A 25,234-nucleotide genomic window follows, 5' to 3' on the forward strand; every position below is an offset into this window, starting at 1 on the left:
TAATGACGAACGGTCCAGACCATCTTGACCTCAATTTCCCTTGGAACAGCTTCAACCTGGAATTAAACAATAGTACGAGTTGTCCCTCCCGAAATTCCCTCTTCTGGATCTTTTGATCATGCCATTTTTTTGTTTGTTCTTTGTAAATTTTGGCATTTTCATAAGCTTGATTCCTGAACTCTTCCAACTCATGAAGTTGAAGAATCCGGGACTCACCAACTTTGAAAAGATCACAGTTAAGGAATTTGGAGGCCCAGAAGGCTCTGTGCTCGAGTTCGAGTGGTAAATGACAAGCCTTACCGTAAACTAGTTGATAAGGGGACATACCTATAGGTGTTTTAAATGCAGTCCTGTATGCCCACAATGCATCATCCAGCTTTACTGACCAATCTTTCCGAGAAGCACTTACCGTCTTTTCAAAGATCTGCTTTATTTGACGGTTGGACACTTCCACTTGCCCACTCGTCTGGGGGTGATATGGTGTGGCTATCTTATGTTTGACATTATACTTTTTCAACAAATTCTCCATGAGTTTATTTATAAAATGCGTACCTTGGTCACTAATTAAAGCTCGTGGTACCCCAAACCTGGAGAAGATGTTATGCCTCAAGAACTTCACCACCACCTTAGCATCATTTGTTGGTAATGCCACAGCCTCTATCCACTTTGACACATAGTCGACCGCAACCAATATGTAATGCTTACCAGATGATGGCGGAAACGGTCCCATAAAATCAATACCCCAAACATCAAACAGCTCCACTTCTAGCATGGAGTTTTGCGGCATCTGATTCCGCTTCGTAATGTTACCTATTCGTTGGCACCTATCACATTCTCGGACTATAGAATTTGCATCCTTGAATAGCGACGGCCAATACAAACCCGATTGGAGGACTTTTGCTGCGTTTCTATCTCCACTGAAGTGTCCACCATACTCCGAATTATGACAAGCTTTCAGAATGTCGGTTTGCTCTCTTTCTGGAACACATCTTCTGATCAAACCATCCACTCCCTTTTTATAGAGGAATGGATCATCCCATAAGTATAACCGGCAATCATAAAGAAACTTTTTCTTTTGGTGAGAATTAAAGTCATCAGGTATAACCCCACCTACCACATAGTTCGCATAGTCAGCAAACCATGGTATCTCCTGAACAACAAGTATTTTCTCATCAGCGAATGTGTCCTGAATAGGACGTTCCTCCTCAGTTTCTTTGATTGGGGACATGCGAGATAAGTGGTCCGCGATCGTGTTCTCGCACCCCTTTTTGTCTTTGATTTCCAAATCAAACTCCTGAAGGAGGAGGATCCATCTCAAAAGTCTCGGCTTTGATTCCTGTTTAGCAAACAAATACTTTAAAGCAGCATGATCAGTATACACAATGACTTTTGAACCAAGCAAATATGATCTAAATTTGTCAAAAGCATAAACCACGACCAACAACTCCTTTTCGGTAGTTGCATAATTCATTTGGGTCGGGTTAAGGACATGACTAGCATAATAAATCACATGCAATAATTTGTCCTTTCTCTGTCCTAGGACAGCCCCCACAGCAAGGTCACTTGCATCACACATTATTTCGAAAGGTAAGGACCAATCGGGGGCGATTACAACAGGTGCACTGATCAACTTACTCTTTAAAGTCTCGAACGCTACCATGCAGTTTTTATCAAAATTAAATTGCTTGTCCTTGACTAGCAAATGAGTCAATGGTTTGGCAACTTTTGAGAAGTCTCTGATAAACCTGCGATAAAAACCTGCATGACCCAAAAAACTCCTTATCCCTTTTTCATTCACCGGAGGTGGGAGGTTAGTTATCACCTCCACTTTGGCTTTGTCCACTTCAATTCCTTTGTGGGAAATTTTGTGTCCTAGCACAATTCCTTCTTGCATCATGAAATGACATTTCTCCCAATTGAGAATAAGGTTAGTTTCCTGACATCTTTGCAAAATAAGAGACAAGTTAGCTAAACAATTATCAAAAGAAGAACCAAACACAGAGAAATCATCCATAAACACCTCCATATACTTTTCAAGCATGTTGGAGAATATAGACGTCATACACCTCTGAAAAGTAGCTGGGGCATTACATAGCCCAAATGGCATCCGTCTGTAAGCGAAAATACCATAAGGACATGTAAATGCAGTTTTCTCCTGATCTTCCGGGGCTACAGCAATTTGATTGTATCCCGAATATCCATCCAGAAAGCAATAATACTTATGACCTGCAAGTCTTTCTAACATTTGATCAATAAAAGGGAGAGGAAAATGATCCTTTCTTGTTGCAGTGTTCAGTCTTCTGTAATCGATGCATACTCGCCACCCTGTAACTGTGCGAGTTGGGATCAGTTCATTCTTTTCATTTAAAATTACTGTGGTTCCTCCTTTCTTTGGTACCACATGCACAGGACTCACCCACGAGCTGTCAAAGATGGGGTAAATCATTCCCGAATCTAACAACTTTACAACCTTTTTCCTTACCACTTCTTTCATTGCTGGGTTTAACCTCCTTTGTGGTTGTACTACTGGTTTCTGATTATCCTCCATCAGTATCTTATGCATGCATACTGTGGGGCTAATCCCTTTTAAATCCTCAATAGTCCAACCAATAGCACTTTTATGTTTCTTCAGTACCTGTATCAACTTTTCTTCATCTATGGCATTTAGCTCAGAACTGATAATAGCAGGACAATTTGTTCCAGATCCTAGAAATACATATTTCAGGTTTACCGGTAATTGTTTTAATTCAAAATTTATACTTGGTTTACTTACCTTTTCATCTTCTAATTCCGGTGAAGCTCTCAGATCCTCCCACCTGCGTGGTTTGGATTTCATCCAAAGGGGTTGTGTATCCAGCATGGCAAGCACTTCTTTTTCTTTTTCATCATCATTCTCTTCACTCTCTCTGACCGACAGACTAAGAACTCTTTCCAACGGTAATTCAGGAAACTTTCTTTGCATTGTGCTAGTTACCATTTGATCAATTACTTCCACAGAGTGGTTTGTACACATATCTTCTTTATGTTTCATAGTATCTCGGACATCAATTCTGAGCTCTTCATCATATACCTTTAGGGTCAAGGTACCTCCCTCAATGTATATCATGCATCTACCTGTTTCTAAGAAAGGTCTGCCCAGAATCAGAGGTATCTCTTCATCTTCTGGCATTTCCAAAATTACAAAATCAACAGGAAAAACAAATTTATCCACTTTTACCAGAACATCCTCAACTACCCCAAAAGGTCTCTTCACTGAGTGGTCAGCAAATTGAAGTGTCATTCTGGTATCTTGAACATTTCCAATTCCTAGCTTCCTGTAAATAGACAAAGGCATAAGGCTAACACTAGCCCCCAAATCAATCAGCGCCCTTTTAAAGGACCTATCTCCAATGGTACACGGGATGGTCACAGAACCTCTATCTGGCTTCTTCACTGGAATCTTCATACCCTGCAAAATAGCACTACAAGTTTCAGTTAGTATAACAGGGTCAGTGTCAGTGGTGCGCTTCTTGGAGATGATGTCTTTCATGAATTTCGCATAGATAGGCATCTGCTTGAGTGCCTCAGAGAATGGAATATTGATTTCTAATTTCCTGAACAACTCCATGAATTTCTGAAAAAATTTCTCATCTTGCTTCTTCTTTTTTTTTCTTTGTGGGAATGGAAGCTTAATGATGGGTTTTGGTTCAGATAGCTTTTCTTGCACCACCGGCAGTATCACACTTTCTTCCTCAGGTGGTGTCTTGTTTTCTAAGATTTCCAGGTCCACTTCAAGCAATTTATCTTCTTCTTCATCCTTCTTCTTAAGATCCTCAACAGATTTTCCGCTTCTTGTTGTTACCGCACTCACATTATTGTGCTCCCTCGGATTTGTCACTGTTGCACTAGGTAATGCGCCTGGTGTTTGGGAATTTGTTATCTGTTGTGCTATCTGACCCAATTGAATCTCCAGATTTTTAATAGATGCATTGGTGTTCTTCTGATTATTCCTGGTTTCTTCCTGAAATTGCATGCTCTGAGTTGCCATCTTCTCTATAGCAATCTCCCAATCCGCTCTCTTTGGTACTTGTTGCTGATAATGTTGTTGTTGCGGCTGATATTGTGGTTGGTAAGGTGGTTGTTGTTGTGGAGGTCCTTGCTTCTGAACATTACCCTGCTGATCTTTCCAAGAGAAATTAGGATGATTTTTCCACCCCGGATTATATGTATTTGAGTAGGGATTATTCTGCCTCAGGTAATTTATAGCTTGCACTTGTTCTGCGGTTGCTACACAATGCATGGCAAAGTGTGGTCCACTACAAATCTCACAAATCATGGTCGGAACCGGTTGAACTTGAGCAACAGTCTGGGTACCTAAATTCATAGCGTTCAATCTTCTTTCAACCTCAGCTGCAATCTGGTCTTCCATCTTCACTACCTGATTTGCTAATTTCAAGTCAATTTTTCCCTCCGGCTGATTTACAGTACGGTCATATAATTCCAAATGCTCATTCGCTGCAATAGCTTCGATGATTTTTTTGATACCGGTTGCTGTTGAAAAATTAGACGAGCCACCAGCAGCTGTATCAATGAGTTGCTTAGTTCTCATCTTCAGCCCGTTTACAAAATTCTGCATTTGTTCAGTTTCATCCAGATTATGTGTAGGACATGCAACTAAACATCTCTTGAATCTTTTGTATGCATCTCCAAGTGTCTCTCCGTCTTTCTGTTTAAAATTCACAATGTCATGCCTCTTACGGATATACACAGAAGCAGGAAAATACTCGTTCAAGAATGCTGTTTCCATTTGTTGCCAAGTAGTAATGCTTCCTGCGGGTAGGGAATAGAACCATTCCTCAGCGTCCTCAGATAACGTGAATGGGAACATGACCAATCTCTTTGCCTCTTCAGAATGCCCATCAATTTTTAATGATGTAGTCATAGTCAGAAATCTCTGCAGATGCTTGTTTGCATCCTCATTGATCTTTCCTGCAAAAGGTTTGCTTTCTAACTGGCGGATAGTTGAGGGGTGTAACTGGAAGTGAGCAACATTAATAGGTTGGTTAACAATGGTCAACCGCACTGCTGGGTTATTCTGTCTGCCATAGTCACCTAAAAGTCTTTCCGCTGGGGGTGGGTCTGCAGCCATGTTTACAGTGTCTGGATGTGAAGCTGTGTCTGACTCGGATTTTTCGGAGTGAACAGAGACTGGTGTGACAGGTGTGGCCGGTTCTTCGGTGTCAGAGTTTGCCAGTTTCTTTCTTCTAGCTTCACTGAGCTTTGCGCGCAATGTTCTCTCCGGTTCTGCGTCAAAATGAAAATCAGCTGAGGCCTTACCTCGCATACACAGATTAGACAGAAATTAGTTATAATAACAATAAAAATTAAAATTAGCAGTAAATAAAATTTTGGATGCAGAGCAACAAAATTCTAATTGAAAATAAATTAATAAACTCTATTATCTTTGGCAGTTCCCGGCAACGGCGCCAAAAACTTGATGGGAAAATAGCAAGTGTACTATTTTTCTCACTGTAGTAATAAAAGGGAAATTCCCCGTTTGTCGATCTCAAGGACTGCTTGACGATACAAAGTTTATAGATTGTTTCAATTAGACAAAAGCCTTTGGTTTTTGTGTTGTGAGTAATTATATTACCAATTGCAAATAAATAAAATAAGTAAAAAGGTTGAACGAGAGACAAATGAGAGAAGATTGCTAGGGTTCGGTGAATGAAACTTCCTGTAACAGATATAATTTATGAAGGCTTAGACAATAATTCTGTCCAATTAATTCCGGTCCTCAAGGGTATCTATTCCTAATTCCTTAGTGAAAAGACCTTTGATTATGTAACCTAATTACTATGTCCATAAATAATTAAGTTCATACTCAAGCATTCGAATATCAAGAATTACCGGTCAGATAGAAAATCCCTAGTCCTAGGTTATTTTTACTATCCAAACTTCTTATACATATCAATGAATAATTGCTGTCCAGCTTAAACTATTCATATTAATCATCATTCGTTGGTCCGACGAATAAAGCATAAAGAACGGTAATAAGAACAAATCAATGGAAAAGAAGAAATAGTCAATGCACTCATAAACATAAAATCTGTCACATTCAGAATCAGGGTCACCCCCCTAGCAATGGGGGGTTTAGCTACTCATAATCGAAATAAAAACAAAGATTAACATTGTTATCATTACAGAATTTCGTGAGGAATCAATCTTCAATCGTCGGAAAACTCTTGAACATATGAATCCTCTGATAATCGTAGAGTCTCCAGGTCTCAAACGCGTCTCTTTTTCTCTAAAAATTGTCCAACCCCCGGAAAATCGTGTTCTCCCCTCTAAATAGCTATGCAGTTGGGCTTTTCCTGATTTTGGGGTCATACGCGTATTGCCCAGTCTCAAACGCGTACTGCACGTAAGACAGCCTCTGATACGCGTATTGCCCAGTCTGGTACGCGTATCACCAGAAGCTTGTCTTTTTGCTAGATTTTCCATCCCTCTGGTCATATACGCATGCTACGCGTACTGGGAAGGTCCATACGTGTATCATGTAAGGCCATACGCGTATGGACAGTAGGTTCTCCAAGAATTTGGTTTTTTTCTTCCGTTTTCTTGCTCGGGCTTAATTTCGCATCTGACGTTTGATTCCCTGAGCTTCCAGACTACTTTTTGACCTGCTAACATACCCAAACGTGTAAAATATCCTCAAGAAATTCATAAGTAACAACACACTTCATATTATAGAATTGAGCTTATATCTAACTAAAAATGCTTCAGTTTACGCAGTTTACCTGACTTATTTACGGTTAAATAGTGAAATACCTAGCATACATGGTGACTGATCATAGTTCCCCAGTGTAGGAAACTACTACTATGGCTAACTGGAAAACGGGAAGGAAAAGGGAAAACAGGAATTCTAAAAAGAATGGTAAAATGAATTAAGGCAACGGAAACAAAGTTGCTGAAAAGAAAATAACTAAAAAGCTAGAATGCTGTAAAAATCAATTGCAGAGCGTAAGTGTAGGCCTCTCCAATTTTTCTAACTTATGTCCTTTATATATTGCTTTGGTAGGTCTTGGCGGTTGAGAAAATTAAGGAAGGCTAGTTGAATGAGGAATCCACGGGGGAGTCGTGTTGTTGGAGAGAATTTAGGCACGTTTGGGTGCCTCTGATGACTGTTTCAAAGCGTAAAATCTGGCCGTGTGACGCTCGTCATGGGCCTGTGACGATCGTCACAGGCTGGGTCGTGACGGTCGTCATGAAGCTTGTGACGGTCGTCACATCAGCAATTTCTGCATTCTGGTTTTCTTCTTTTTCTGTGCTTTCTTATCTGTTTCTTCTTCTTTTTCTACATTTTGCTCATTAATGCTTGGAGATTTAAATACCTGCAAAAACAACTCGAATACTTGCGGAATAATCGGAATATTAATTAAAGTGGTATGATCTTTGAGCGTAAATCAAGGCAAATATCTGATGTATTTTCGCGTTATCAAACTCCCCTAAACTTGAATCTTTGCTTGTCCTCAAGCAAATAAAATTTTGAAAACAAAGTGAAACGCGAATACATTACCCATTCGTACATGGTTGTCAGGCGGATTGTTAAGATGACCGATATTCAAGTAAAACACTAAAGATACAGTGACGACACAAGCATCATCGTAGATCTCTCCTTTACACAAGCCAGTTCGAATCATGCTATTATAGCTCAACTTAGTGTCTCTCGTTCCTATTTCACCCGGTTTCATTCTAGCGCAATCACATTAAGTCTTTTGCCTTCGCACGCACTTAGTGAAGTAGCCGGTTAGTGACTTTGATCCTTTTCTTAGCACGGGGGTCTGGTACACTAGTGCGGTACCCCTTTTTATATCCCCTTTTTGAAGGTTGTGGGGGATCGAACCATAGCTCGCCCTACCGAGTCCAGTACCAGGTACCTCTGAACTAACCAGTCGGGTATTTCTGTTCCTTCCTTTTGTATATCTTGCAACCGTTTGTATGGTTCTCTCATCAATTTCATGATAGCAAAAGGTATGAAGGATTTTCTTTAATTCGTAGGCATCAAACACTTATATTCATCGACTTTTCACGTGGGTTGTGCTTGAGACGGTGCTGACTGCTAGTATAAACTACTAGGGGTTAATCTAGAACGGAGACTTAAGGTATCGGTATAATGGTTATTCAAACTGATCTCGTAGAAGTGAGGGATCTAAGGTGTCGGGACGATATCAATCTTGTTATATCTTTCTCAGTTTCCTAACAGAACCTCTGTAAGACAACCTATATACTCGTAGGGAATGCATTAAATCTTACATAATAAAATTTTTGTTATGCCAAATTATGTATAAATGATTGATAAGGACAAAAAAAAATTGTATTGGCTGAAGATACCAACAATAGAAACAAGTAGAGGAGTAATAAGGATTTCCTCCCACATTTAATCAATGCATTATCCTCAATGCGACAGTATACAGAATAAAAAGGAAGAAACAAGAAGGTCACTACTCGTCGTTACGCTGCTGGCTTCTGCGTGCTCTGGCTCTTGCTCTTGCGCGCTCACCTCTCCCTCGCTGGGTAGGATCCAATCCTACATGCTGAGTGTACTCCTGGATGGAATCTACGCGACATGTGAGGGCACTCATCTGGTCTGAAAGCTCCGCCATCCCCTGATCATGTCAGTTTGCATAATCGTGTTGATCCCGCTGTATTTGCTGGATCGCTTGCATCATTTTCGTCTGGCGTTCTTCCATCCTTTGGTTGTGTCACAGCATCTCAGTGTAGATGTTTTCCATGGTGGCGGGTCTTCGCTCGCTTCTCCGCTGTCCTCGGGAAGATGTCTCTACAGCGTACTCCTGAGGTGGTTGTGGCATGCCTCGGTCAAGCTCCTCCTCGACTTCATCTGCTCCATTACCAAGATTTCCTTCATTTGCCTTGGGGGCATCCAGATCAAAAATCCAATTCGCCATATTTTTTGGATCTGTATGGTTCCTGTTTGGCATGATGATGCTTCGAATTATCTTGTTTCTGACAACAGGATGATACTTCCCGTTGTCTCTTGCTTTGATCAGGTGTGAAGCACGACAATAGTCGATGTCGAGGAATTATGCCTGCAAGGCTGGTAAGTTGGCGAGCCTATCTCCCATATTCAAGCCTAGTGCTATGGAGGTGATGATTCCCCCAAAACAAAACGTCTGGCTGCCTATCATGCACGCAACCTGGATGTTGGCTAGTAGGAAAGGATGTAAGAACAAAACTGGTTCTACAATAGATTTCTAAGATTTTGATGATAACAAAGGATGAAACCAAAAATGGCACTCTAACGAGATTTTTTCTAAGTATGCGGGACTCTGAACATTCACGCAGGACTCTGAACAGTCATGAAGGACTCTGATCATATACCAGATACAAACGTATGTCAGATACAAAGTATTAAAGGATCAGACGTCGCTGAGAAAGGAGTACGTCCAAGAAGTTCTGACTCTAATCAAAGAAAGACAGCAAAAAGAACCAGAAGCACCAACAAACTACTGGTCTCAGACTCTGATACTTAAGAAGATTAGTACTCTGAGAAGCTCTGATGAAGTCAGATGTGATCATCCTCTGAAAAACAACTCTGGTACATCAAGACTCTGATGAAGATTCACAAGTCCAAAAAGCATAACAGAAATAATTCTCACTATGGAAAGAAAGTATTTTGAGAAAGAATTTAAATGGCAGACAAAATGGTTATAGAAAGAAACACATAAGTAATGACATTGAATACTCATCAAAGACCAAGATTCTATCATCACTCCAACGGTCCTTCTCAACTACTATATAAAGGACAGTTTACCTCCTAGAGAGATACATCTGCGACGCACAGAAACTTCATTCATATTCTCTCATTTTTTTTCACGAGCTGCTGCTCTTACGTGAAAAACTCTTGTTCTAATACTTTTCTGTAATACTCGCTTACTCTTAGAAGCGCTTTACATTACAACTCTATTTTGTTTAAATTGTTTTTGTTCCTCAAGTAACTCTGCGCAGTATGTATACTTGAGAGGGCTAAGAGATCATTCTCTTAGACGATTGGTTGTGTAATATTTCAAGATTAGTGGATCTAGTCCTTTTTGAAGGCGAAATCACCTTGGCCGGATGGACTGGAGTAGCTTTATTTTCTAAGCGAACCAGTATAAAATTCCGTGTGTTCTTATTCTTTGAAAAAGTTTTTATTTCCAAAACAATTCAAACCCCTCTTTCTTGTTTTTCTCACCTTCAGTTGGTATCAGAGCTTCGACTCTGTTATTGATTTTATAATCAAACATTTAACAGTATAGAGAGATCCATAGTGAGAAAAACTATGGCCAACACAAATGAAAGAGATAGTTACAACGCTAAACCTCCAGTCTTTGATGGATAGAAATTTGATTATTGGAAAGACAAAATTGAAAGTTTCTTTCTGGGCTACGACGCTGATCTCTGGGACATTGTCACAATTGGCTACATACCACCTGTGACAGATGCTGGAGTTGCCATTCTCAGAAGCAAAATGTCAGATGATCAGAAGCATGAATTCAAGAACCATTACAAAGCCAGAACGATACTTCTCAATGCCATTTCCTACAATGAGTATGAAAAAATCCCCAATAGGGAAACAGCTAAAGAGATACTTGACTCCCTAAGGATGACTCACGAAGGAAACTCTCAGGTCAAAGAAACAAAGGCTCTGGCTTTAATCCAGAAGTATGAAGCCTTCAAAATGGAGGACGATGAAGCTGTAGAGGTAATGTTTTCTAGATTCCAAACTTTAATTGCAGGACTCAAAGTGCTAGATAAAGGATATACAACTACGAACCATGTCAAAAAGATCATCAGAAGCTTGCCAAAGAAATGGAGACCCAGGGTCACAACCTTAAAACTATCAAAGGATCTGAACAACATCAGCCTTGAAGAACTCATCAGTTCACTCAGAAGTCACAGGATAGAACTGGAGGAAGATGAGCCTCAGAAGAAGATCAAGTCTGTAGCACTAAAGTCCAGATCAGAAAGACGTAAGTCTGATAGAAACAAAGCCTTCCAGGCTGAAGAAGAAGACATTGATGACTCTGAAAAGGAAGAATCTGACGATGAGGAAGAATTATCCCTTTTAACCAGAAGAGTAAAACAACTATGGAGAAAAAGGAATAATAACTTCAGAAGACCAAGATCCAAAGGAGATCGATCAGAACCAACTTCAAAAGGTAAATCTAACAAAGATATAACTTGCTATGAATGTAAGGAAACAGGTCATTACAGAAACGAATGTCCCAAGTTGAAGAAAGAAAGCTCCAGAAAAGAGAACTTCAAGAAAAGTTCCTTCAGAACCAAAAAGGGACTTATGGCTACCTGGGATGACAGTGGATCTGACTCATCAGAATCAGACTATGATGAACAGGCAAATGTGGCACTCATGGCTACCACCTCCAGGAATACTTCAGATGGAGAATCTGAATCCGAAGAGGTATTTTCTGATCTTTCTCGCTCTGACCTTGAATCATGCCTATCTGAAACTCTAAACTCATATCAAAAACTTAAACAAAAATTTAAAGTTGTAAAAGAGGTGCTTGAAGAAATCCTCGAAGAATGTGGTAAACTTGAGATAACAGTTTCAGAACTAAAAGATGAAAACCGAACCATGACATTAGAAAGAGATTCCACAAATAAACAATGCTCAAAATAAGCGTTATCTCAAGCTCCACAAACTTCAAACACAGTAATTTATGAATATGAAAAATCTTTTCAAAAGTTTCTGAAGAATGGGATATAGAGAAGCAGAATGACATCCATGATTTATGGGGTCAGTTAGAACAACAGAAGAGGAATTGGTTATGATCCTAGTGAAGATAAAACTTCTACTAATGACAAACCTAAATCTCCATTTTCCTATCACTATACACATACACAAGCACAACGCTTTGATAATGCTAGAAAACCCAAAGTGTTAAGAAACTTTGGGAAAACTAATAACAAAGGACCCAAAAGATTATGGGTACCAAAAGATAAGATTGTTTATGTTACAGATATCTTATGCAGCAGAGTTAAAACACCAGTCATGATACCTGGACTCTGGATGCTCGCGACACATGACGGGAAGAAAGTATATGTTCCAAAACTTGGAACTTAAAGATGTTGGATTCGTAGGTTTCTGAGGAAATCAGAAAGGAAGGATCAGAAGCTCCGGAACTATTGATTACGCATGGAGACATAATGGAACGTAAAAGTACATCTGGAAATTGTTAGCTCTTGGGAAAGAATCTGATATCCTGGGCCAGCAAAAGACAATCAGCCATAGCCTTATCCACTGCAGAAGCAGAATATATTTCAGCATCATTATGCACTACTCAAATGCTCTGGATGAAGAATCAACTAGAGGATCTTCAAATCTTTGAGAGTAACATTCTTATCTTCTGTGACAATACTACTGCCATCTGTTTAAGTAAGAATCCTATTTTGCACTCCAGAGCTAAGAACATAGAAATAAAACATCACTTCATTATAGACTATGTTCAGAAAGGGGTAGTAACGTTAAAGTTTATTGATACAGACCATCAATGGGCTGACATCTTTACCAAACCACTTGCTGAAGATAGATTCTCCTTTATCTTAAAGAATCTAAACATTCAAAATTATCCTGAATAAAATGTGCCTCTGAGATAGCAAAATAAGACTCTGATGTAAACAGTTGGATTCTGTATCTGGCTCTGATGCTACTACTAGTTAGAAGTCACCTGAGTTAGAAATCTCCAGGAACCAACCCTTTGGTATTCCTGAAGATCAGATAAAGTAACACATGGAGCATCATGCGTCTGACCTTGGAACTTCTAGACAGCTGTCTAGCAGTAATCAAGAAACAGTCTCTTGAGATCTCCTCGAGCAGTGTGCTGATTTTGGGATTAGACATCATTTATGAGTTGTAATCATTCTCCCTCTAACGTGCGTACTTGGATTTTGTGCTAAACTCAAATTTCTGTGTCGTTTTGCATGCGCCCTAAATTAGGTATTTAAACGTTTTATTTCACAATTGCATATTTTTCACTCACAAACACTTTTAACCCTCTCCTTCAGTTTTCCTCTCTCTCTCTCTCAAAGGCAATTCTGCAGTGTTACTCAAGTTCTTCAACCTTCACATCAAGTTCATCAACGATCTTCATGGATTCTCAATAACAGTCTGTGTACAACTTCTCTCAACAGATGAACTCAAATCAGCAAGCTCCAAGTTCAAGCCATCAAAACCCAACAGTCACCGGTGTCGTTTCCACTCCCATTTACAAAGAACCTCACATTCTTAATCGTGAGCCTCATATTCATCTCGCAACTCCGTTTGAAAAGCTGGAAGTGTTGTGTGAAACCTTGGTGGATTTTGACAACATGAGAAGAAATGGTGTCGACCTCACTGATGAACTGAAGAAGCAAGGGTGGGAAAACTACTTTCAACGTCTCTATGGTCCAGTCTACACAAATATGGTAAAATAATTATGGAGGTTCGTTGACATTGACGATCACTACATTGTCTCCTACGTTCTGGGAGTCAAGATAGTCATCATAGAAAAATCAATTGCTGCTCTTCTGGACATGGAGAAGACTGGAGGAAGACGCATATACAACATCAATCCTAGGGCTAAGTATTTGTCCCATGAGATAAACCCTATAATTTTTCAACAGAGTGCTGAAGGCAAGCATTCCAAGAACAAGGAACTGCATCAGAACCTCCGGGTATGGCTAAAGATCATCTTAGGCACCATCCATCATCACCCAGCCTCCAACTCCTCAGATTACATCAACACAGACCAAAAATGCATTTTGTACTGCATTCACAAAGGTATGGAGCTCGGCCTTCCTGCACTCCTCTTCAAATATCTCAGAGACTCCGTGAAAGATACCAGAAACAACATGAAGACAAGAAATTACATTCCTCTGGGGAGACTTATATCTAATGTGCTGATTGAGAGTGGCCACGAGAACCATCTGAGAAGGCAAAGCAGGCAAAGAGAGCAAAGTTGGGAGAACCATCTAGATCAAGACCTCCAGTACCTCTGGTTGGATCACCTGGTAAGTCTGTACCTCTCCCTCCTTCTATAAAAATTAAACCAGTTGCTTCCTTACTCCCTCAACCTTCACCCATATACACAACCTCTGAAACTCCTCCCTCAATCTCTAGACCCTCTAACCAACCTTCTCAAAAATTCAATCTTGCCACCACATCTCTACCTGTTTCAGAAGCATAAATGCTGAACGAAACCACTTCACCCTCCTCATCACCATCTCCATAATCCCCACCTTACTACACCCTCTCATCTGACACTGAACCCTCTGACCCTCACTCCCTAACTCTGGCTCAGCTTCAAAATCGTGCTTTGGCCTCTCAACAGCCAACACAATCTAACCCTGAACCAGAAGTTACCTCTCCAACCCCAGAAAACCTAAACACAACCACCTCTGACCCTCCTCCATCTGAACCAATCCACTCTGAATCACAACCATCCCAACCACAACACTCTGAAATACCCCAACCAACTACCTCCGCTGACCCACCAACTCCCACACTTAACTTAAGCCCCCCCACTTCTCCATCCCAAGCCTCTGAACCAGAAACCACTCTTCTGACCCTTGAGGAAGCAATTAAGGTTTTTGTAGAAGCTTCAGTTGACAAGGTCAAGTCTCTGACCATCAACTCTGGCATCAGTGATGATCCCTCCGCTGTAAGGACTCACTGGAACAGAGTGATAAGTTGGATGACTTCTGAAGCCTTCAAGCTGAAAGGCCTCTCTGAACAAGTCCGCAATGACTTCATCAGAGATGCTGATATCAGACTCCAAGAGCGTCTAGCCAGAGAAGCTGATGAGCGGGCAAGAAAGGAAGCTGAAGAGAAAGCAAGGCAAGAAGAACTTCAGAGAATCAAAGAAGCTGAAGCCAAAGCTCTTGCTGATGTTGCTGCTGCTGAAGCTGAGGAAAAAGCCAAAGTTGTCGCTGAAGAAGCAGCTCGCCGTGCTGAAGAGTCTGCTGCCAAGGTCAGAAACGATGCACTGACCCAGGGGAAGTCCTCCACCTTCGTCCCTCTGGTCCTGAAGACCCTTGAAGAGCTGCAGAAAGAACAACAGGTAGTTCGAGCAAGACTGGACCAAAAGGATTCTGTCAATGTCAACATTCAGAACATGCTGTCCCAGCTGCTCCAGAGGATGCCTCCAATTCCAAACCCTTAGGCACCTAGGATTTTCTTTGCTCTTTCTGATTTGCTTGTTGTTTTATCTGCTCTGCTTGCTGCTTTTTGTTTCCATGTTTGCTTTCTGCGCTTCTGGCCTCTGTAAATGTTACTTGTCAATATCAACCTTTTGCTAATATTTTTTTGCTAAGTCTTTTTGATTCTGACAAAAAGGGGGAGAACTAAAAACAGCTCTGATGAAAACATATCTAATTCCTTTCAAACTCCGCAAACATTATGACTTAAAGATATGCAGGAAAGTAACTAGAAAGACCAAACCATGGAAGGTCCGGTAAGAACTTCTGAACTCCCAGATCTAACTCAGGGGGAGCTCACTACAAATTTGATCAAAGACTCTTTTCTGAAAATGTTTCATCTCTAAATTAAATTGTTTTGTCATCATCAAAAAGGGGGAGATTGTAAGAACAAAATTGGTTCTACAATAGATTTCTAAGATTTTGATGATAACAAAGGATGAAACCAAAAATGGCACTCTAACGAGATTTTTTCTAAGTATGCAGGACTTTGAACATTCACGCAGGACTCTGAACAGTCATGAAGGACTCTGATCATATACCAGATACAAACGTATGTCAGATACAAAGTATTAAAGGACCAGACGCTGCTGAGAAAGGAGTACGTCGAAGAAGTTCTGACTCTGATCAAAGAAAGACAACAAAAAGAACCAGAAGCTCCAACAAACTACTGATCTCAGACTCTGATACTTAAGAAGACTAGTACTCTGAGAAGCTCTGATGAAGTCAGACGTGATCATCCTCTGAAAAACAAATCTGGTACATCAAGACTCTGATGAAGATTCACAAGTCCAAAAAGCATAACAGAAATAATTCTCACTATGGAAAGAAAGTATTTTAAGAAAGAATTTAAACGGCAGACAAAATGGTTATAGAAAGAAACACAGAAGTAATAACATTGAATACTCATCAAAGACCAAGATTTTGTCATCACTCAAACGGTCCTTCTCAACTACTATATAAAGGACAGTTTACCTCCTAGAGAGATACATTTGTGACGCATAGAAACTTCATTCATATTCTCTCATTTTTTTCACGAGCTGTTGCTCTTACGTGAAAAACTCTTGTTCTAATACTTTTCTGTAATACTCGCTTACTCTTAGAAGCGCTTTACATTACAACTCTATTTTGCTTAAATTGTTTTTGTTCCTCAAGTGACTCTACGCAATCTGTATACTTGAGAGGGCTAAGAGATTATTCTCTTAGACGATTGGTTGTGTAATCTTTCAAGATTAGTGGATTAAGTCCTTTTTGAAGGCGAAATCACCTTGGTTGGGTGGACTGGAGTAACTTTGTTTTCTAAGCGAACCAGTATAAAATTTTGTGTGTTCTTATTCTTTGAAAAAGTTTTTATTTCCAAAACAATTCAAACCCCCCTTTCTTGTTTTTCTCACTTTTAAAGAAGTGACATTGAACGCAATTGGGGTAAACACACAGTGAAAAAGGAAAAGTTCCTTGGAGTTTACCTTATGATTGCTGACTCTTCCAAAAACGGTGTGCCTCAGGACTCGGTGGAAGTATCTAATGGCTGGGTTGTGAATATATGTTGCATTAAGTGTATCCCAGCTCGTGGCGTTCATGTTGGTGAGGCCATGCCATACTTGAAATGCTACCTCTGACCATCCGTCAGGGATACAATAGTGAATTCCTTCTCCATGTCGGAAACCAAGCATTCTCGCTATCTGAGTTTGGTTTAGGGAATACTCGGTGCCGAACATTCTAAATATGGTGACTCTGGTGAGAAACTGAGTTGCGCTAGGGGGTGTAATATAGGAGTAGGAACTCAGGAATTCCAGGGTCAGCGCTTCGTAGGTTGGTTGCGGTGTGGTACACAGTTGCGTCAAGCTGGAGTTTGTCAGCATCCACTCCACGCCCTCCAAAAGTCCTAGCTCCGTCAGGCATTCAATATCAACATACCTCGTAGCTTGGACTGAGCGTTGTTAGAACTTGAGGTAGTTGTCTCTTTGGCGTTCGCCGGCTTCTCCATTTCTGAATACGATGGTTGAGAGGTCGGGAGTAGCTCTTTCTTGAGGGGCCATTGGTGAGATTTATGGAACTTTTGGTGTTGGTGGGTGAGAAATATATTGTGAGTTACACGCTTCGCTTAAAAGATGTGAAGAATTGAATAATGGAGATAAGAATGGTATGAGTATGGTGATTGATAAGGAAGAAGAGAGGAAAAGCGCCTGCATTTATAGGCGAGCTCTCTGGATTTCGTGACGGTCGTCACAGGGGTGTGACGGTCGTCACGCGCAACGGGTGCGTAACGGTCGTCTGCAACGGTCATATGTTCGTAACAGTCATTTGAATGCCGTGTGACGATCGTGGTAGATCCGTGACGGTCGTCACGTCTGTGAGATGGGCGTCACATTATATGTGACGGTCGTCACACGCTGGTTTGCAATTTTTTTCAATTTTTCAATAAATGTTGTAGTTAATACAGTATAATATGATAACAGTATAATATGATAACAGTATAGTATGATAACAGAGCAATTGAATTTTTAAAAGCATAAATAAATAAAGAAGCATAAATAAATAAATAAATGAATAGCAATGTTATTAAATTACTAGATTAAATGTAATATAATAACGATAAAAGTGCAGTAAACAAAAGCAATAAAATAAATGTGCTCCCTCCCCACACAAAACATAGCAGTGTCCTCATTGTTTAGTGTGAGTAGGAGAAATCAATGGTCAGTAGTATTAGCCACGGTTCTGCCCCAATGCAGCTACAGTCTGGTTCAGGTGATGAAACTGCTCGACGGCTATATCCATCAGGCCTAAGACATCAAAGCATATGATCTTTATCTCTTCTTTCACAGTTGTGATGTCAGCTTGGAAATCATTCAGACGGGTAAGAAGCATGGCAAGATTATCAGCATATGATGGAGGAACCGGTTCATCAACGTTATAGTAGTTGGGAGGTGTTTCAGGGTCAGATTCTTCAATATGGTAGGGTCATTGATATACTCATATTTAGGCGGTGTCTCGGGAGGTGAAGGTGGATTAATCGGGTGTTCATCTAAGTCATAAAGTCGGTTATTGCGGTTGTGAACACTCGTTCTCTCATGGTTAGGCAAGGTAAATAGTTGGACCACTTCGTTATTGATTAAATAATCAAAAGTATCCGACCCAAGGTTTCCTATGATTCTACGTAAAATTCGATATCCATGGGTCGGATGTTTCCAAATGGTACATGCTCGTAAAGTGGGCGTCTAAGTCCGATGGCGTCTGCTATCATGGTTACTAGGCCACCTATTATTATTGGGGTACGATTGTTCTTAGCAAGGTGAACGAATCTCTCCATCATGAATGTCACGATATTGACATGTCGACCTTGATCGACACATGGCAAGATGAAAAGTTCATCGCGGGACACTATGGTGTTGTTCTCTTCCTTACCAAACAGGGTGTAGGATAGTATTTTATGGAAGTAGCAGATAGCAGGGTTATGGATCATTTGTGAGTGCATCTCATTCAGGTTAGGGTTGGAGTCTCCAGTTATGCTACCCCAAAAGTCATTTAGGTCGATGCCATCGATGAGTTCCTCCTGGCGGGTAGTAAAAATGAAAGGGCCACTAGGAAATCCTAGGAGGTCAGCGAGGTCTCTACGGTTATAGGTGAAGTCCGTGCTAAACAGCCTAAAGGATATCAACCCTTTGTTAAGTCTGTAACCATGCTCGGGATTGTAAACTAGGGAGCTAAGGAATTCTAAGGTTAGTTCACGGTATGTGACAAACCGTCTCTTAATAGTTGCATTCTCCCACCCTAGCTGGTTAAACATAAATAGGATGTTATCTCGGATACCTAACTTATCCATGGTAGGTCCATCATAATAAATTGATAATGCCATATCCTTCCGAGCTAGATAATCATACCGCCTTCTCTGAACTCTGCCTCTGAAAACTGTATCTACTTGTTGCATGATGAAAGTAAGTAACTAACTAGTTAGTAATTTTCTTGTTTATCAGTATCCAATATTTCTAAGTTAGTAACTAGAAGCAAATCGAATTACTGCATAGAGTCAAGAAGAGGGGAGCAAAACTAAAGAAGAAAAACAAAGAAAGGAAATACTTTGTAACAAATGGTAGCTAATAAAAGAAAAGGCGGGTTGTCTCCCACTAAGCACTTTGTTTAATTTCGTAAGTTCGACAGTGGCGTCGCGGTGTACTAGGTTTGGGGTTGAGCAGGCAACTCTATGAGTCTGAGATTGTTTGAATAGTCTCTATTTTCAATATTATGATAATGTTTTAATCGCTGCCCGTTTACTATAAAAGGTTCACTATTCCGACCTTTGATTTCTATCGTACCTCTTTTGAGGACTTTGGTGATTTCGAAAGGGCCGGACCACCTAGATTTAAGTTTTCCTGGAAAAAGTTTAAGTCTTGAATTGAATAGTAGCACTATGTCGCCGACATTAAACTCCTTCCTAGATATATGTTTGTTGTGCCATCTTTTGGTTCGCTCTTTGTATATCCTGGCATTCTCATAGGCGTCCAGTCTCAGTTCTTTGAATTCGTGAATGTCCAGAATTCGTTTCTCGCCTGCGGAAGTATAGTTTATATTTAGGGTCTTAATTGCCCAATATGCTTTATGTTCTAATTCCACAGGGAGATGACATGATTTACAATAGACTAGTTTAAAGGGTGTGGTTCCTATTGGGGTTTTGTAAGCCGTTCTGTAGGCCCACAGAGCTTCGTTTAGTTTAGATGGCCAGTCTTTTCTGGATATTCCTACAGTCTTTTCTAGAATTTGTTTGATTTCTCGATTCGAGACTTCGACTTGCCCGCTAGTTTGTGGGTGATAAGGTGTTGCTACACGGTGTCGGACTCCATACTTCAGAAGAAGTTTTCCAAAGATATTCGATATGAAGTGGGAGCCACTGTCACTAACTACTAGTTTTGGCACACCGAATCTAGGAAAGATGATGTTCTTGAACAACTTAATCACTACTCGTGTGTCATTTGTCGGAGAGGCTACAACCTCAATCCATTTTGAAACATAGTCGACCACAACGAGTATGTACTTATTACCAAAAGAAGATGGGAATGGTCCCATGAAGTCAATCCCCCATACATCGAAGACTTCTACTTCTAAGATTCCTGTTTGTGGCATTTCATCGCGTCTTGAGATGTTGCCAGTGCGTTGGCACCAGTCGCATTTTATAACCGCATTACGGACATCCTTCCATAGAGTGGGCCAAAAGAGGCCCGATTGTAGGATCTTAGTACAGGTCTTTGAGGTACTTGCTTGCCCACCATAGGGAGCGGAATGGCAATGGGAGATTATGTCATCTATTTCATCCTCAGGAACACATCGACGGAAAATGCTGCCGGTACCTCTTTTGAAAAGCAGAGGTTCATCCCAGTAGTATTGTTTTAGGTCATGGAAGAATTTCTTCTTTTGTTGGTAAGATAGGTCCGGTGGTAGTACTCCAACAGCTAGGTAGTTGACAAAATCAGCATACCATGGCAGAGTTGCATTCACATGTATTTCTTCCACGAATTCTTCTATTTCTATATCGTTTAATGTTAGTTCAGACATGTCGCTTTCCATTTGGGCTATGAGTCGTTCGTAAGGGAAATCTTCATTGATTGGAATTTGTTCAGGCTTATTCCCTTCAATTCGTGATAAGTGGTCTGCTACTACGTTTTTAGTACCTTTCTTATCTTTTATCTCTAGGTCAAATTCTTGTAAGAGTAGGATCCATCTTAAAAGTCTTGGTTTGGCATCCTTCTTACTTAGCAGATATCTAATAGCGGCGTGGTCGGTATAGATAATAATTTTCGCCCTTACTAGGTAGGAATGGAACTTGTCCAAAGCGAACACGACGGCTAAAAGTTCCTTTTCGGTGGTGGCGTAGTTTATTTGGGCCGGATCAAGTGTTCTACTTGCATAGTAGATTGCATGAAGCTTCTTATCCTTTCTTTGTCCTAGTATTGCGCCTACTGCGTAATCACTCGCATCACACATGATTTCGAAAGGTAATCTCCAGTCAGGTGGTTGCATTATGGGTGCGGTGATTAAAGATGTTTTCAATTGGTTGAACGTTGTTAAACATTTTTCATCAAAGATGAACTCAGCGTCTTTCATTAATAAACCCGTAAGTGGCTTGATGATTTTCGAGAAATCTTTAATGAAACGTCGGTAGAAACCGGCATATCCTAAAAAGCTTCGTATTTCTCGTACGATTTTAGGACGTTGAAGGTTCTCTATGATTTCGATCTTAGCTTTGTCTACTTCAATTCCTCTATCAGATACCACGTGACCTAACACGATTCCTTGTTGAACCATGAAATGGCATTTCTCCCAGTTTAAAACGAGTTTTACCTTTACGCATCTTTCGAGTACCATTTCAAGGTTTGATAAACATCCTTGAAAACTCTGCCCACAAACAGAGAAGTCGTCCATAAAGACTTCCATGATGTCGTCTATAAAATCGGCGAAGATTGCATCATGCATTTGAAATGTTGCGGGAGCGTTGCATAATCCAAATGACATTCGTCGGTAGGAGAATGTACCATAAGGGCATGTGAAGGTAGTCTTTTCTTGGTCGTCAGGATGGATCAAAATTTGAAAGAATCATGAATAACCGTCTAGATAGCAGAAGTGAGAATGCTTAGCCAATCGCTCAAGCATTTGGTCAATGAAGGATAGAGGGAAATGATCTTTCCGAGTGGCTTTGTTTAGTTTCCTATAGTCGATGCACATTCTACTTCCGGTCACAACTCTTTGTGCTATGGACTCGCCCTTATCATTCTTAACGACTGTAACACCCCCTTTTTTGGGTACTACATGAACGGGGCTAATCCATTGACTATCGGAGGTCGGGTATATGATTCCAGCATCAAGTAGTTTCTTTACTTCATCCTTGACTACCGTACTTAGGATTGGATTGATCCTTCTCTGGTGTTCTCTAGAGGTTTTACAATCTTCCTCCAGCATAATGCGATGCATACAGATAGAAGGACTTATTCCTTTTAGATCGACGATGTTGTATCCTAACGCAGTTGGATATTTTCTTAGGACATCTAGTAACTTTTCAGTTTCCATCTGTCCCAAGTCAGCGTTAACTATTACTGGTCTTTTGAGTTCAGTGTCTAGGAATTCGTATCTTAGGTTCTTTGGTAGTGCTTTTAATTCCAAGTTAAGTTTCTTTGGGCAATGGCATGTGGTTGGGTGTAAGCGATAAGCACTCGCTCAGACTTTCGTTTTGGTATGGTTCATGCCAATTATCGTCTTCAAAGATTGGAGGGATTTGGATTTTCATTATATCAGAGTATGTGGTTTCTTGCATCTCCATCTCTCTCACGCACTCATCTATGACATCAAGTAGATAACAGGTATCGTCTATAGCTGGCGCTTGTAAGAATTGGGTCAAGATGAATTCAACCTTTTCCTCTCCAACTTCGAATGTCAGCTTACCTCTCTTTACGTCTATTATGGCTCCGGTGGTAGCCAAGAATGGCCTTCCTAGTATGATAGGTGTACTGGCATCTTCTTTTATGTCCATGATTATGAAGTCTGTAGGAATGTAAAATTGTCCTACACGTACGGGGACATTCTCTAGTATACCGACAGGATATTTGATTGAGCGGTCAGCTAATTGAACAGACATCTTGGTTGGTCTTAATTCTCCCATACTGAGCCTTTTACATATGGTTAAGGGCATTACACTAATGTTGGCTCCTAGATCGCATAGAGCTTTGTCTATGACGAATTTTCTAATGACACAGGGTATGGAAAAACTACCTGGGTCTTTTAGTTTGGGAGGCATGTTATTTTGGATTATTGCGCTACACTCGGCAGTAAGTGTAACTGTTTCATTATCCTTAATCTTTTTCTTGTTGGATAGGATCTCCTTAAGAAATTTGGCATATGAGGGCATTTGTGTGATGGCTTATGTAAAGGGTATTGTAATGTTTAGTTGCTTCAGAAGTTCAACAAATTTCCTAAGTTGACTCGCAGTTTTAGAACTTGTGAGTCTTTGAGGATACGGAATGGGTAGTTTATAAGGAGGTGGAGGCACATAAGGTTTTTCTTTCTCTTCGGCCTCTCGGGTATTATCTTCTATTTCCTTTGGTTCATTCACCTGCTCAGTTGAGGTTTTGTCTGGTTTTTGGTACATGGCAGGGTTTTGGAGTCTTGGATCTACGGGTCCATCTATTTCTTTTCCACTCCTCAGTATAACGGCATTTGCATGTCCTTTTGGATTAGGTTGCGGATGTCCAGGAAATGTTCCAGCTGGAGCGGCTGTAGATGCTTGATGTTGAGCCACTTGTGAAATCTGTGTTTCAAGCATTTTATTGTGGGTGGCTAAGGTGTCTACTTTGCTCGCTAGTTGTTTAAGTTGCTCGCTAGTATGTATGTTTTGGTTCAAGAAATCTTTGTTTGTTTGAGCTTGGGTAGTTATGAAGCTTTCCATCATTAATTCGAGATTTGACTTCCTAGGCATATTAGGAGCATTATTAGCTGGCTTTTGATATCCAGGCAGAACAGCTAGTGCTTGGCCAGGTGCATACAGGGCGTTGTTATTCTTATACGAAAAATTAGGGTGGTTTTTCCACCCTGGATTGTAGGTATTCGAATAGGGATTTCCTTGTGTGTAGTTTACTTGATCGGTTGGGACTCTTGCTAATATTTGACATTCTTGTGCAGTGTGTCCAGGGTTTCCACATAACTCACAGTTTGGAGTTACAGCAGCCACGGTGGCTGCTGGTGGTATGGTCAAGTTGTCTAATTTTTTAACAAGGGCATCTACCTTGGCATGAACATGGTCAAGGCTATTGATTTCGTACATTCCACCCTTGGTTTGGGACTTTTCTACTGGAGTTCTTTCACCTCCCCATTGGCAATGGTTTTGGGCCATGTTTTCAATGAGTTGATAGGCTTCGTTGTATGGCTTTTCCATAAGTGCACCGCCCGCAGCAGCGTCTACTGTCAGTCTTGTGTTATACAGAAACCCGTTGTAAAATGTGTGAATGATCACCCAGTCTTCGAGACCGTGATGTGGACATATCCTCATCATGTCCTTGTATCTCTCCCACGCTTCGTAGAGAGATTCTACATCTTTCTGTCGGAATCCGTTGATTTGAGCTCTCAGCATAACAGTTTTGCTCGGCGAGATATATCGGGATAAGAAAACATTCTTCAATTCTTCCCATGTTGTAACTGAGTTGGAGGGCAAGGATTGCAACCAAGCCCAAGCCCTGTCTCTTAGTGAGAAAGGAAAGAGGCGTAGTCTTATCGCATCTTGAGATACACCATTCGCCTTTACAGTGTCTGCATACTGCACAAACTTAGTCAGGTGTTCATTAGGGTCGTCCGTAGGATTTCCGGAAAATTGATGTTGTTGGACGGCTGATAATAATGAGGGTTTCAGCTCAAAATCGTTTCGATTGATAGCAGGGGCAGCAATGCTGTTGTGAGGTTCTTGTTGGGACGGGATAGCGTAGAATTTAAGAGGACGATTCAGTGGTCCTTCTTCAGCCATGGTTGGTTTTTCTTCTGGTTTAGTAGGAGAGAAGATATCGAGAATATCGTACTTTTGTTAATATTCTTGTATTTGGCGTCTTACATATAAGAAACGCTCTAATTCTGGGATTGGTTGTGCTAAGTCATCGCCTTGTGAGCGAGTACTTGGCATACAATCGGGGGAAATAAGGGAAAGAAGATTAGTTTTTATTTTTACCTTAGTCTATACCGTGCAACGAAAGAATCGCACTATTCGACTAAAACAGGTCCCCGGCAACGGCGCCAAAAACTTGATGCTGGTCGTGACTATATATAAAATATAGTCTATCGGGTACTTGACTGCAAGTGCACAATCCAGTCGTTTTAGTTTTAAAAGATATCGATCCCACAGGGACCTATGGTCAAACTAGTGTTACTAACGTCACTATGTTTAGCTAAGGGAATGATTAATAGAAGTTCGAGTGCAGAATATTAAATCTAAGAGAAATTTAGTTTTAAGAAAGAATTGATGGAAGGAATAAGT

General features: G+C 40.6%; 1 non-coding gene across 1 annotated transcript; it reads left to right on the top strand.

Annotated features, from left to right (window-relative positions):
* Positions 1-24,236: 24,236 nt before the first annotated feature.
* Positions 24,237-24,343, top strand: LOC127109822 (small nucleolar RNA R71). The gene has a single exon (XR_007797072.1). It is a non-coding gene; the product is annotated as a small nucleolar RNA R71 (small nucleolar RNA).
* Positions 24,344-25,234: the final 891 nt, after the last annotated feature.

This window comes from Lathyrus oleraceus, chromosome 7 (assembly GCF_024323335.1).
Source record: "Lathyrus oleraceus cultivar Zhongwan6 chromosome 7, CAAS_Psat_ZW6_1.0, whole genome shotgun sequence".
Lineage (NCBI taxonomy): Eukaryota > Viridiplantae > Streptophyta > Magnoliopsida > Fabales > Fabaceae > Lathyrus > Lathyrus oleraceus.